We start from the raw sequence: 14,734 nt of genomic DNA on the forward strand, positions 1-14,734 counted from the left end.
TCTGTGGTAAGGGTGACCACAGGTCCCTTGTGGACAGGAACCATTGGACTTTGAAGCAGTTCTGAGGAATCAGGCAGCCTCTTCTCTTCTTCTGCAGTTTCCCTACAGACCAAGGAATAGTATAAAAAGAAAGCTACCGAGGAAGAGCCACCCAACTTACATATATTATTTCAGAAAGAAAAAAAATCAGCCAGATCAAATTTTTTTCCAAAGGTTAAAAATCCCACTTTTTTAAAAAAGAAAATGATTGCTTGATAGTTTTTATTTTTGTTTGCATTTATTTGTTCAAAACTCTGATATGTTTTTTTCATGTGACAGATTAAGTGACTCTTACCTGTACTCGTGTGTTTGTTGTCTGTGTTTGTTTTTGCTAAGCAATTAATCTTCAAAGCTGTTTAATGAGAAGAAAAATGACAAAAAGTACTTAACATTAAATTCATTATCATTAAGTTACAAAAGAGAAAAAAATCAAAGCAGTGTTGTTCAAGCAGGAAAACAAAAATATGAAGACCTCACATTATACCAGTATAAGAAATTATGATTACAGGACTTAAAAGATATATTCAGTAGAAATTAATCTTATTCCTGCACTTAACTGGTAAAGAAAAAATAATAGTATGAGAAGAGAGGATATGAATTTATAGAAGATTTAAAAAAAAAAAAAAAAGATGTTCTAGAATTGCATTTCATTAAAACCAGTTAATGCATTCCAGATTTAGTTTGTGAGAACTTAGGGAACTGTGTTCACACTTCTGATAAGAAATATTCATGCGAAGTGCAACCATTCCCTTGGTTTCTCTTCTACTGGCATATCAAAAGGAGTGTAAAGTCAGTCCATCAGTTGCTTTTTTTATCACAATCCTTCCTTGAGAAACTGCCACGGTCTCAGGATGATCTCAAAAATCTCATGGTCTAAAAAATATTTTAATCAATAGTGGATTAAAAGTAATATTGTAGCCTTCCACAAAATATATTTGGAGACCTATTTTCTCAGAGAACATGTTGTCCCTTTTGTAAAGTCTGATGCCACTTCCCTTCTGGAGCAATTTTTACTTTCTAGGAGCATAAGGTCTGTGTCTTGACACTTAGTGGAGCTGCATGAAAGTCCATGAAGGTGTCTATGAAGGCATCCATGGAGGCTTCACAAATATGTATCTCAAGAAGTCAATGCTATCTACCCAAAATGCCTTAGACAAAACAGTTTAAATCACAAAGAAGACTGGAAAAAAGTTTCCCAAACTAGAAATCAATAATACACATTTTGGGGAAGAGAAGGAAACAAAGCAACTTTGTGTTATTGCTATGCAATTAATCAGGAAATTACCAATCTTGTTGGAAAAGTCTGTGAACTCATCACAGAGCTGGTGGTCAAGGAGCAACTTTAAAATATGCTTTTACTAATTCAATATATTGATATATTTAGATATATTAGATAGATATATATCAATATCTATAGATATATTTAGACAGGTAAGATTTTGGCCAGCCAGGATGTTGTTACTGAAGAACTACAAAAGCTTTCTTACAAGCAAGGTAATATAAGGAAATACTTTTGTTTAATGGGTTCCAGTGATGGACCTTGGGTCTTACAGGGGAAGTCATGGGATTGAATCCTGGATCCCTCTGGACTGCATGTGAAATGACTGTCTTTCAGAGAAAAGAGGGATGGCTGAACTTCCTTTAGAGCAGGGATAGACAAGACGATGGTATTTTATAATTTTATACATCTCAGGTTGGGGTTGTTTTTCTTTGGTTTGTTTTTTGTTGTTTTGTTTTTGGGGTTTTTTTGTGGGTTTTTTTGATGTTTTGTGGTTTTGTTTTTGGGTTTTTTGTGGTGGGGTTTTTTGTTTGGTTGTTCTGTTGGTTTTTTTTCATTTTTGATGTGTTTTTTTTGTTTCTTTGGTTGAGTTTTTTTACAAGAATTCCACTGGATTTTATGTCAACCTGCTCATAATTTGGATATGATGTGATAATTTGTCAGGACAGTAATAGGGTGGATATCCTGATATCAGGATGCTATGAGTCTCAGCAGGAATTTTTCAAAGTTTCAGACCACCTAACTGGTTTTTTTTCAAAATCTTGATGATCCTTTTGTGGCCATGAGCTATAAACTGTCAGAGATGAAAAAGACATTTTTAAGATTTGTTTTCATAATTGATTGGGAAAAGTGGCAGTTATCATATGCATAACTTTTGGAAATGCCTGAGGGACTGCTAGGAACTTTACACAGTAATAGTAGCATGTCAATAGAACACGATTTTCTAACCTATGTCCAGTATGAGAATGAATTTTATTCAAACTGCCTCTAACTTCCTTCAAAATCTCCATTTACGTTGTGAGCAACCCCCTTACTAGATTTTTCCAGCTTTAGATGTAAGTCAGGCTACCTTTGCTACATCTGGTGCCAAGCACAAGTAATTTTTACAAACAAGGGCTAAAGAGAAAGGATGTTAAGATTTGCTATTATAATATCAGAAGTTGCCAGTCTCAGGCTCAATACTACAACATTAGCTGATCTCTTTTGTAGATGAACAAGGCAAAATTTTCCTTTCATAGGGTTCACATATTAGTTGGTGATTGCAGATGCATCAAGACACTAAAGGAACTAAAAGTCCTTTTAGCATTTTTTTTGTTATTCTAAAAACTTGTTTTTAAACAGGGATTTTTATGAATTTTTTCTTAGAAAAGGAACAACCTCAAAACCTCAGTCTGTATCTAGACACATAAAATATATAAAAAAAAAAATTCTCTACAGAAAGGCTCTGTATAATGTCAAGTGTTATGCAAGATTATTTACAAGCACTGCTCTACTCAGGATGATTAATAATATTATTTCCACACCTGGGCGGTGTTAATGCAAGAGTTAATTATTTGTTATAACTTTGATTAAACTGTTAATGAAGTTGGACTACAATATCTGCTCTATTACTTATAATGTCTAGGTAAATTACACTTTTATTGGTTTTAAAAATGGTCTTGACCCACAGATGTGAAATCAATTAGTGGTTTGTTCTCTCACTTTTACTCTAATGAGCCTGGTCAGTTCTGAGCAGGATAAAAAGGGATCTTGAATCTCAAAGAGCTCCCTGACTTAAAGGAGTTTCTCATACTGACCACATTTGTGAAGGTCAGGAGATGCTTTTTCACTGAGGCATCATTGCATGGAGGCACACCACTGAGGCAAGAAAACCAAGAAAAGAAAAATCTACACAAATACTGTTTTTTCTTCTTATTGACTACTTTCAGCTGCACATTTAGCAGAGCTGTCTTGTTGGGTGAATGATTCAAAGACACTGTACTGAAAGCCCTACAGGGTACAGGAGAACTTTTGAAAGTCTTGTTAACTGAGTAGGCTATCTAGCAATTTACTTACAGTTCATCATGTTATAGGAAACAGCAGCGTAATGACAGCTGCACTTAACTGCACACACTGATCAGCAAGTATTTTAAAGAGTACCTTTAAAAGGACATCTTTATTTCAGGTACTGTTTAACTCATCAATTCAACCACATATTTGCAAATGGAAATGGTAAAAAATTCAGTAGCTTCTTACCCAAAGACAACAGGAGTAGGAATATCTTACCAGGAGCAATGGTATTTTGTTTGCAGTTTTAGTTTTTAGGTTTGGAGTTATGTGGACAGCCAGTACCCCTGATGGCTAGAAACAAGAATGATCTTAGCTGGGGTACTGAGTCATGTAGTACACAGGCAGTCACAAAGCCTAGGGTGGCAGATGAAAGAGGACATTAATTCAAGATTAAATCTGTAATACCAAACCGTGACCAAATAATGAGGGAGTGCACTTGCCTTTTACCTAACAATCAGAGGTAATAACAGAGTATTTAAAAACATATAGTTATTTTTATAATTTCCCATCAGAATTAATTATTTCACTCCTTAGGGTTTAACAAACTTCTTGGCCATCAAAGGTCAGTAGGCTAAGACTGTTTCCAACCTGAGACAGTCCTGAGTCTGTCCTGTATCAAAGTTGCTGCTGCATTAAGAACTACCCAGACTCTGCCAACTGTTAGGTATTCTGAGCAGCAAAGCAACTGGAATCTTGAAGGTGTGTGATCCAGATTTACATGCTGGCATGCCCAGTCTGCAGAGCTTGGAGAGTTTTCACTCTTAAAGTATATCAGTCATGATCTCCCCTGCTCCCTCCATGCCTGCTGCATGAGTTTGTGGAATGGCAAATGTCTGGCATCAACCAAATTCCTGATGCCAAAGTCCCAGAATCCAGATTCTTAGCAGATTCTCTAAAAGAAAGGAGGAATGGCAAGAAGCAAATATCCATAAAGGCAATGCACTTTAAAGGACTGCAGCTGGGAGTAGTCACTCTCACTTAATTTCATGTGGCTGTTTATGTTCATATTAAAACTTCATGGGAGACTTTCAGGAGTTGTTCAGAGTTACTGAGTTATGTGTTCTTAATCCTGGAGGCAAATAAGGAATGTGGAAGGCTTTATCCCTAGAGCAAGTCCTTTTGGAGGTCTCAGTAGTGGCAGGGCAGTGAGAAGCAGTATGGATGCAGTTACAGAAACTTACAGACGAGATGTGGGCCGTGTGAGAATGGCAGTATATCCTCAGAACACTGAGGCCAAGGATACCTCTTGAGCACTGGTGGTGTGGGCTGTGATGACAGAGCGCACTTCCGTCCACCTTAGCAGTGTCATAACAAGCCTTGATGCAATTTGCTCTGTAGTTACACAGTCCACCTGGGAAAAAACAGTGTTGCAGAGGGAAAAAAGAGATGGCCTTCTTGGCATCTGCAGCATAAACATAAAGTCTAAGTTTCAGAGTTACAAAGTTTAGGAAAGAGCACAGGTCATTTGTCTGATTAAATTTTAACATCTGGGAAAAATTTGGCTCAGAGGTACCCAACCAAAAAAAGAATGCTATGTTTGAAGAAGCAGCCACACTTGTCTTGGTATCTTCCAACCTCATGGAAACTTATCATTGGGAAAAACACCTTTCTGAATACATGTAATGAATAAATTTCCAGGAGCTCAATAGGTGAATACAGGAAGGCTGCAAATACTGACATCAGGCCTTTACTAACACTCTTTTGCAGATGGGAAAAAGTTGGCCAATCCCTTTTAAACAGTTGTGTGTAATTTGATATGGAAATATTGAAATATATATATATATTTGTAGAAATAGTGAAATACAGAAATGCCGTGGAGTGGCCTAAATTAATTAGCAGATTAGCTACCAAATGACACAGTCTTTGACAGACCCAAGAATATTGTAGACTCCTAGACTCCTTCAGTTGTAATTGAGAGTTCAGAATGATTAAAAATCAGCAGGTGGAAAGGGACAAGAACACATTATATTGATAATCTGATGCATTTTGTTAACCAGATATCATGATCCATTTTTATAGTTAGAAAGAACAAGGAAAACTTAGTTTAACAAGGAAAGAAAAAGCATTCTACAAATGCAGATGAATCCTTATGTTGGGAATTCCTGGGCTGGAATAGAAGAGCACCACTGAGTTCTGTGCTAAGGTGGGAAGAAAAAGGCAAAGTCTTGGGGTTTCTCACTGAAAAAGACAGGGAAATCTCCCTGCCACTTTCTTCCTTCTTTTTCATTCAGATGAATGATAAATTATCAAGTACACTTTTAATCACGACATGCAAGAACATATTGGATTGCCCAAGATTCCATCATTTTCTCATAGGCACAGCCAGCAATCAGTAATGATGATGTCTTTGGCTAGTACTTTTTAGCTCCTATCAATATTGCTGTAACAAGAGGCAAAAAAACCAACTACATCAAGGTGATGTGTCCAGATCAAGGCCAGCATCCTTAACTGGAAACAGCATCTTATCTCCTGCTGGTCAATGACTTGAACAGACTGTTCTGTGGCTCAGAATCCATATCCAGAAATATCTTCTGGGAAATCACTTCATGAACTCTGGAAAAAAATGCTCTGATTATCCAGACAGGAAAAGGAAACTAGTTCAATCCTTAAAGCAAAGCAGTATTTATTACAAGATACTCTCAGAAAAAATGATGAGAAGGATTTTTATTATTCAGATTATTTGATCTGAGATGGCCAAGCACAGGCACATTCCCATGTTGGGCAGGGGAATGAATATGTGTGAATATACAACACATATTTTCAAAATGAACTGCATCTAAAATGAATTACATTTTCATTAAGTGAAGGGCATTTTAAATGTAAACTACGTATTTTTAGAGAAAACTTATTTTAGATTCTAAGACTGTAAAGAAGCCCTAGAGATATACGAATAATAAGATTTTTCAGGTGACCTCACTCTGCTAGAGCAGTATAAAAAGAGTTCAAATGTGGATGAGAACTAAAGATCCTGCTCTGTTGAATTGGCAGCATTCCTAAATATGTCTGTCGTACAGTGAGTGAAGTCAAAGCAGTTTAACACATTGCAGAGGGTCTAGTAAATTGAAATTTTATTCTGAAAGATGTAAAGGATGGTACATTTTCCTTCTTGGATGACTCTATTTCAGATGCATGTTAAATTTTTAACCAAGTTAAAAACTTAGTATTTTAACAAGTTTTTATTAGTGGCCACTGCAGCTACAAATGTGTCCTTGTTTTGGCTAGGATAAAGTTCGTTTCCATCCTAGTAGCTGGTACAGTTTTGTGTTTTGGGTTTAGTATGCAAATGATGTTGATAACACACTGATGGTTTAGCTGTTGCTAAATTTGGCTTACCCCAAGTCAAGGACTTTCTAATTTCCCATGCTCTGGCAGTGGGAAGGTGCACAAGAATCCAGGAGGGGGAATGGCCAGGACAACTGACCTGAACTGGTCAAAAGGATGTTCCATATCACATAATGTAATGCTCAGTGTATAAACTGGGGGGAGTTGGCTGGAAGGTGCCAGTCCCACTTTAGGGATGGGCTAGGCATTGGTCAGCAGCTGGTGAACAACTGTAATGAGCATCACTTGTCTGTCTGGGTTTTATTACTCTGTGTCTTCTTGTTAACACCCTTTTCATGGATGTTATTGTTATTGTTATTATTTACTTTATTTAAATTATTTAACTGTTCTTATCTCAACAGGTTTCAAATTTTTCCTGTTTTCCTCTGCATCCCACCTGTAGGCTGTTGGATTCAACAGCACCGTGGTGCTTAGTTGCCATCTGGAGTTAAAACATGACACAATGTAACCTTAGATACCAGTAAATGTATGATAGAATAAGGTCATTGTATTGTAAATCAGCTATTTAATTCATTACTAGTCATAGGGGTATTGAAAAATCCTTGTTTGATTTGGTACAAAGTGTGGCTTAATGATGAAAATCTAGAAATTGAAAATCCAGAAAAAAAAAAAAAGTTCAAGAAGCACATTGGTCCTTTTTTAGAAGGAAAAGAGGACTGAAAAACATGCAGGGAAGATGAAAGTTTTCAGCCAGTCTAATTAATAAAGTATGGTGCTTTTGATTCACTTTCTTATTACTAAAATATAAACTTAAGGTTTTCCCCATTTTTCAGGTTCCTTTCAGCAAATAGCATTGCCTTTGCAAAATTACTTGAAATCATGATTTATTATTGTTTAATTTAGAAGATTACTGTATTTCACATGCTTCTGAAGAGCTCCTAAATTTTTTTCTTGTGTCATGCAATGAGCATTTCAAATTACAACCAAGAAAATATATATCTCTGATTACCACTAATTTTAATGGAATATTAAAGTGCTTTAATTTATTGTCTTTCAATGCCTTCCAACAGACAATCCTCTATCTCCTGAAATGCCTACTTGCTTTGCAGAAGACTCATAACAAAATAATGATATTAATTATCATGTTGGAGGGTTGTGGGGTAATATCTATCACCAGGGTTTTTTTAGACTGATACAAACATCTATGTAGACACGGTCACAGGCAGCACTGCCATAAACAAGGGGATGGATCTGATCCCCTCCTGAGGTGACCCAGGCCTTCCCATTTCAGTTGCTTACTGAAGAGATGGTTCAAATGTCTCAGTGACACTGGGCCAAGCATGTTATTGAGGCATTCATATGTTGTACTTTCCACCATAATAAAAATTATTAAAAAGTAAGAAACTTGACTGCAGGTTCTGACTCCTAGTCAACATACAGGTGACATATGTCACATTTCAGGCTGAGTTTTCCAGTTTTATTTAGGAATGGATCACACCCACAATCTGAAATGATGTTACAATATTTTCTCATTTGTCTTTAACTATATTCCCTTATGAGAAGAGCTGTTTTATCTCAAAAACAAAAAACCAAAACGAATCCCCAAATCCCCCCCAAAATCTCCAAAACAAAAAACTCCTGAAATAAGTTTTAGCATTTTCTATCTGCTGTGGCTTAGTCAAGATTATAATTTGCATAGCCTTTTCTTAATTATGCAGAAGAAAACATTCTTAAAATTTTCATTTTAGGCAGAATATTTGAAGTTACAGTTTCATAAATGTCAAAAGCAAGTACTTTTCTCTTAAATTCCTGAAGCATAAAGCATCCTAGACAGATCCATTCAGCAAAACCCATGCTCCACTAAGGTTTTATGACCTTCCAGCCCTTCAGAAGGTGGCCCTGTTTGGTATATACCTCCTTTGTGGGCAAGGTGAAAGGGTGTATAAAGGGAGGCGTGTCACCCACACTTGATATTACAGCTCATCTACTTCATTTTCATCTGTGCAAATTCTACCCACTTAGATAATTGCTACATATACACCCACTCAACTACTTGCAATAGAAAGAATGCTATTATTACAGTATTTAACTGAAGTAATAACTAGAGCAAAGTCATCCAACCTCTTGACAATCCGGACCTAAATTAAATTATGATGTTTATTTTGGGATTTGATGGCAAATGCTGTTTATGATACTTGAAGTGGTGCACAATGTCAGGAGAAATGGCACCATCAGACAATTCTGAAGGGAAGACCTGAGTCCAGCCATGGAATGAGCCTTACAACCCTACATAATGGAAAATGTCTAATGAGATAAGGCCATGCTCTACTGTATCTATATGTACATGAGTTTAGAAAATTACCATGCAATAGCTAATGGCCATATTATTTGCATGTGTGTCTCTCAGTAACAACAACACAGGGCGAGTGCATTAAATACACTTCAGTCCTGCTAAAAGGTATAAACTTCTGGCCATCTCTAATATTTTGACTGTTCACATCACACTGGTCTTGGTTCATTCTGCTCAGAATGGCACTGCTTTATCAGAGAAACTATGTGTGCGTGGTTTTGTTGAGGTACCGCGGGTGTTGCAACCCCGGAAACAGTGTGCAACTACTGCAAACATTTCTGAACCTCTGTTTGTATTTGGGATAAATTGTTTCTTCCTCCCTCTTGTCCGGTCTTGATGACAGCAGGTTGTGTGTGACACATTTGTTACGGTTTACAGGCAAATTTTAAGTATTTCTATCCTTTGACCCATATGTTGCTCTTGGTTACATTACCAACTGCTTATTTAGGCTTTGAGCCATAGATTCAAAGGCTAAATAATCCACTATGACACTGGACTGAATGGAGGGAAATCACCAGATGTTTCTGGCCTGAATTGAGGCTGATCTATTATGTAGTAAAAAATGTAGAGTGCTTATGTTCAGAAAAGTGTCACCTTTTAATACCTAAATATCTAGATGGCAGGGGTGTTGTAAGTAGATGATCTTTAAGGTCCCTTCCAACCAAAATATTCTATGACTCCATGATCTGCCAGACTCTGTCCTCTCTATGCTATACTTTTTCTCAATATATAGTGTTAATGAGACTAAAATGATAATAAAACAAGAAAACTCATCCTTTTTACCCTGCCTCTAGGCACCTGAACAGCACAAGACTATCAGCGCAGGCCATGAAATTTTATGGCAACTGCTGAATTCCAGCAGACTGGAGGGAAAGAGAAGTGCAAGGGAGTAGTGATGTTTGTGTGAAGGAAAGGTGGGAATTGTGAAACATCAGTGGGGTTTCACAGGTAAGAGAGTGGGAAAGAAGCTGGGAAACAGCATTTTTTTCAAACAAACCATTGTGTGTAAAAGAGCTGGGAATGACAGTGGCATTTCCAGGTAATGAGGCTGTGGAGATTCAATAGTTTGGTGTCAATGAAAGGATGCTGGGAAGAGTGCACCTAACCATAGAAGGGAACTTTCTTTGATGACACTGTGATGAACTGGGAAAAGAAACTAGGAACAAAGGTGATGGAGACAAGGCAGGGCTCATTCAAGTGAGATGGATTAATGTTGAAAACAGAAAAGGAGAGAATCTCAGCCTAAGGACTAGTGCTGGGAAAGAAATAGGGAGTAAGAATAAAGCAGACTGAAATTAGGTAAGAAAAAAAGGGAAGGCAGGAAAATGATATGAACGTCAGTAGAGTTCACATATATTGGAAAAGAATGCAGAGGCCACTTTCAAAATATTAAGTTATGCAGAAAGATAACAATAACTGCTAGAGACCATGTTTTCTTATAAATTGACCCAAAAAATCCTGATACTTTGTCACATCTCTGCTGTCAGCAAATGATGTGCTGAAAACCATGGATGACAAGAAGGCAGGATGCAAATCTGTGGTGTAGAGAAGGGATACCCTTCTGTCAAGCAGCAACCTCCAGCTGCAGTGGTTAGGAGGTCTCCAGTCCTGCAGGCTGACACCACTTTTCCTGCCAGTAGTTAGACGCTGAATCTAGAGCCAGCTGACCCACACTGACAGCTGTAGGAGAAAAGAATGAAATTGGGGATATGAAAAGAAATGGGGAAACTTGTGCAGCAAGGTAGCCTTGGCTCTCATGATCTTGCATATGTAAGAGGGATGTCTTATGCAGGTGAAGGAGCTTTTCCTGGAGCTAGGAGTAAGTACTCTGTGTTGTTACTCAGATTATCATCTTCTGCTCCAAGGCAAATGAACTGAGTTAGTTTTTAGACCACTAAATTTTAATGTCAAGTGACTTAATGTTTTCCTCCAGGACAGTAGCAATATTTGCAAGCACAGGATAAGGTTGAGCCTTGGCAGAATCTGGTTTGATTCTGCTGATTTTACATAGGAATAAACAGAACAAGTTTTCACACAATGTCTGAATACCCCTGTCTGAGCAGTATAGTTTCTTACACCATCTACAGTCAGCAAATCCTATCTTTATAACAGCTTTCCAAGAATGTCACTGGGAGATGTTTCCTTCAGGATCTAAAGGAAAATCACATTTTCATCATCAGTGAAACATCTCTCCAAGAAGTTAAAAACTAATTATTCTTTGCCTTGGCAGCCACCTCTAAAGCTTCCAAGCCTGCCTGGAAATAATCCCACATCAGTGGTATTATCCTGATTCCCACATTTTCGCATCAGTGATTGATATGTTTAGAATGTCAGTGTTAAAAAAAAAAAAGAGGGCTCAAGTTCAGTTTATTGAGACCTACAAAACAGGTCTCTATTCCCATCACTCTGCAACATTTCTGCCTGAAATAGGATCCACCCCTAAGAACCCACGAAGACTGCCATTGCTCCAGAATGGGGTTAGTAGCAATTGCTAATCCTGTCTAGGTTCTGGCATACATACTCAAGCAAGTATTAAGAGACAGGAGGCAAGACTGAGGCAGATTTTTAGAACCAAGTAATCAGTTTCTTTTAATAAGAAACTTTATAGCCTCCCAACACAAATTGTTATTTTATGTTAAGAATAGAATCACAATAATTTAGGGCAGAAAAGACCTTTATGATCTAGTCCAAGCATTAACCTAAGACCGTCAATTCCACCACTGAACCATGTCCCTATGTACCGCATTTACTTGACTTTTAAATTACTCCAGGACTGCTCCAAGGGTGGTGACTCCACCACTGCCCTGGGCAGCCTGTTCTGATGCCTGAAAAACGTTCTCATTGAAGAAATTTTTCCTAATATCCAATGTTAACATCCCCTGGTGCAACTTGGCACCATCTCATCTTGCTGGTTGCTTTAGAGAAGAGGGATCACGGGACTCAAGGGGTGGACTCACCAGTGCTGAGTACAGGGGGATGATCACTGCCCTGCTCCTGCTGGCCACACTATTGTTGGTGCAGGCCAGGATGCCTTTGGCCTTCTTGGTCTCCCGGGCACAGCTGGCTCATGGTCAACTGCTGCTGACCAGCAACTCCAGATCCTTTAGCACTGGGCATCTTTCCAGCCACTCTGCCCCAGCCTGTAGAGCTGCAATGGGGTTGTTGTGACCCAAGGGCAGGATCCAGCACTTGGCTTTGTCAAACCTCATAAAACCGGCCTAGGCCCATCGGTCCAGCCAGTCCAGATCTCTCTACAGAGCCTTCCAACTATCCAGCAGATCAACACTACTGCCCAACTTAGTATTGTCTGTGAACTGACTGAAGGTGCTCTCAATCCCCTCACCCAGGTCATCCATGAAGATATTAAAAAGGGCAGCCCCCAATACTGAGACCTGGTGAACACCACTTGTGATCAGCTACTAACAGGATTAATCATTCCATGTTCTACTGGAATCATCCTTGAAAAAGAGGAGCCAGCTCACAGCACAACTCACCTGCAGTTTCATGCAAGCATCACCAGACGGGGACTACCAAATTCTGTAAACTATTTATTTTCAGCTTTCAAATAGCAGTAGAAACTCTATTACTTCTTTTGTAAAGAGATTCATAACTTCACTTTTTCTTTCTGGAAAACTTACTGGAATATATAATGTGCCAAAGTTATATTTTCATTAACTCTCATTTATTCTGCGCTTTGACTGAACTTTAACTGAGTTACTTTTTTACCTTTTTACTCCCAAAATTATTTAACAGCAACAGGTATATCCCATTTTGAATTTCATTTTGATATGTTAAAAAAAGCCACATGCCTCTGCCTCATTCTTTGGACTGTTTTCTGTCCTTGTTTCAATCTAAATTGATCTATGCAAACAAGGAAGAAATAGAATTAAATAAAATATTTCAGAGAAGATGTCAGCCATGCCTTCAATGTTAGCTGTACACTTCGGTAATCCTACCCGGAACTTTGTGAGATAAGCCCTAAGGTTATATTTACCCTTCCCATAGCTTCATGCCATTGGCAGGACTGCCTGGCAACATTAACAATTAGAAAAAGAAATGAGTTTACCATTTCTCCACATCTTGAATTCCTGTTTTCTTAACAGTTAATTGGTCTGTAACACACTGGGTAGTGCAGAATACAGGAGACTCCTAGTTATTCTTAATTTCTCAAATATAAGTGTTAAATTTGCTATTTGTGGTCACATGGTATTCTAAACTCCAAAAAGCTACTAGAAACTCCTTACTGCTGGGCCAGGAATTAAATCTGATAGACATTGTTCTTGCATAGATTGAGAAAATGAACTGGTTCTATTCTTACCATGTCTGAACCTTGATTTTTCATTCCCGTTTTATTATTTCTCCTCCTTCATCTTTATGATCAATCTGCCAATTCTCCATCTCATTACCTTAATTCAAAATTAGAGCAAAGCACTTTTTCAGCCCTATTAATTTTTTATATTTATCTCACCTTGGTTACTGCTTTTATTTTTAGCTGAAGTTTAACATATGCTTCTGATTCACATGGCACAGTTTATTATGCCAATCAGTTCCTTTTGCTCCATTTCTCGTAGAATCTTTATGGTCTTGATAATACACACTGTACACTAGGTATCTGTAGGAATTTTGGAAACCTTCTAAAATTTTCGGCCATTATTTCACCTAAAAATTCCAGGTTGTTGAAATTTTTCATCTCTGTTATATTTTCCCATTCCCTGAGATCCAAATACTTAAATTTTGATTTCATGTAATTACATGGATTCCTCAGAGTAGTTTTGTCTGTCATTAGAAATCTCCCTTCATATGCAAATCTGCCGACAGAAGCCCGTATCAGACTCCTAAAAATACTCTGAAAAAGCCTTATACCACTTTTTCTTCAAGTTGACTCTCAAAAAAAAAAAACAAAAAGAGGAGAAGCAAAGATAGCAATGCAATTATTTTTTTTTCTTCACACAATGCTATTCAGTAGTTTTTATTCCAATGTATTTTTCAATATCCACATTATCACATTGCTGTTTTATTTTAGTTGTGTTCTTTAATAGTAGTTTTAGTTCTTGCATTTCCATCCAGACTCTTTGGATGATAGTATACCATCATGCAAACACAAGGAAGTAAAACATATGCCAATAAAACAAAATAATTTCAGCTACATTTGGTGTTGGCTGGTAAGTGTTATGTACAACATTTTTTCTCTCTGCACTGATTATCTAAATGTACTTTTACCTCTTAAACTTTCTATCTGTATTCTATCAAACTCTCTACTAGCAAAACCATTTTTCCAATGATTTGCTGCTTCATGCTAGGCAAGGAGTATCAAGTTTTTGATTCCTTCACAAGAAAACCTGTTATTGAACAAATATGTCTTGTGCCATAAAAACCAGAAGCCAACAGAAAAGCATCAATGGTGGATGCTTTTTTTGCAGGTTTGTGTCCCCTTCTTCTGGACCACAGCTTTAGCACTGCATGTGTGTGGAAAGTGAAGTACTAGAGTCATGCATTTTACTTCATGGGAACCAATTTCTTGTTCTGCATCAAATCAATCAATGAAATTTGATCACCTGCCTTAAACAGGTTGGATGAACCATTTCCTGAACTTCAAAATTGATATCTATCAGTTGTATCAGTCTAAATAAGACCTCCACTATACAAGGAAGGTGAACAACAGTACAACATAAGGGTATTTATTACGTTTCAGGTTTCCTCCTGAAATGATGACTGAATTTAGTCATATTAGCATG

This window comes from Pseudopodoces humilis, chromosome 1 (genome assembly GCF_049639895.1).
Source record: "Pseudopodoces humilis isolate 2021_Gansu_Grassland_sample_001 chromosome 1, ASM4963989v1, whole genome shotgun sequence".
NCBI lineage: Eukaryota > Metazoa > Chordata > Aves > Passeriformes > Paridae > Pseudopodoces > Pseudopodoces humilis.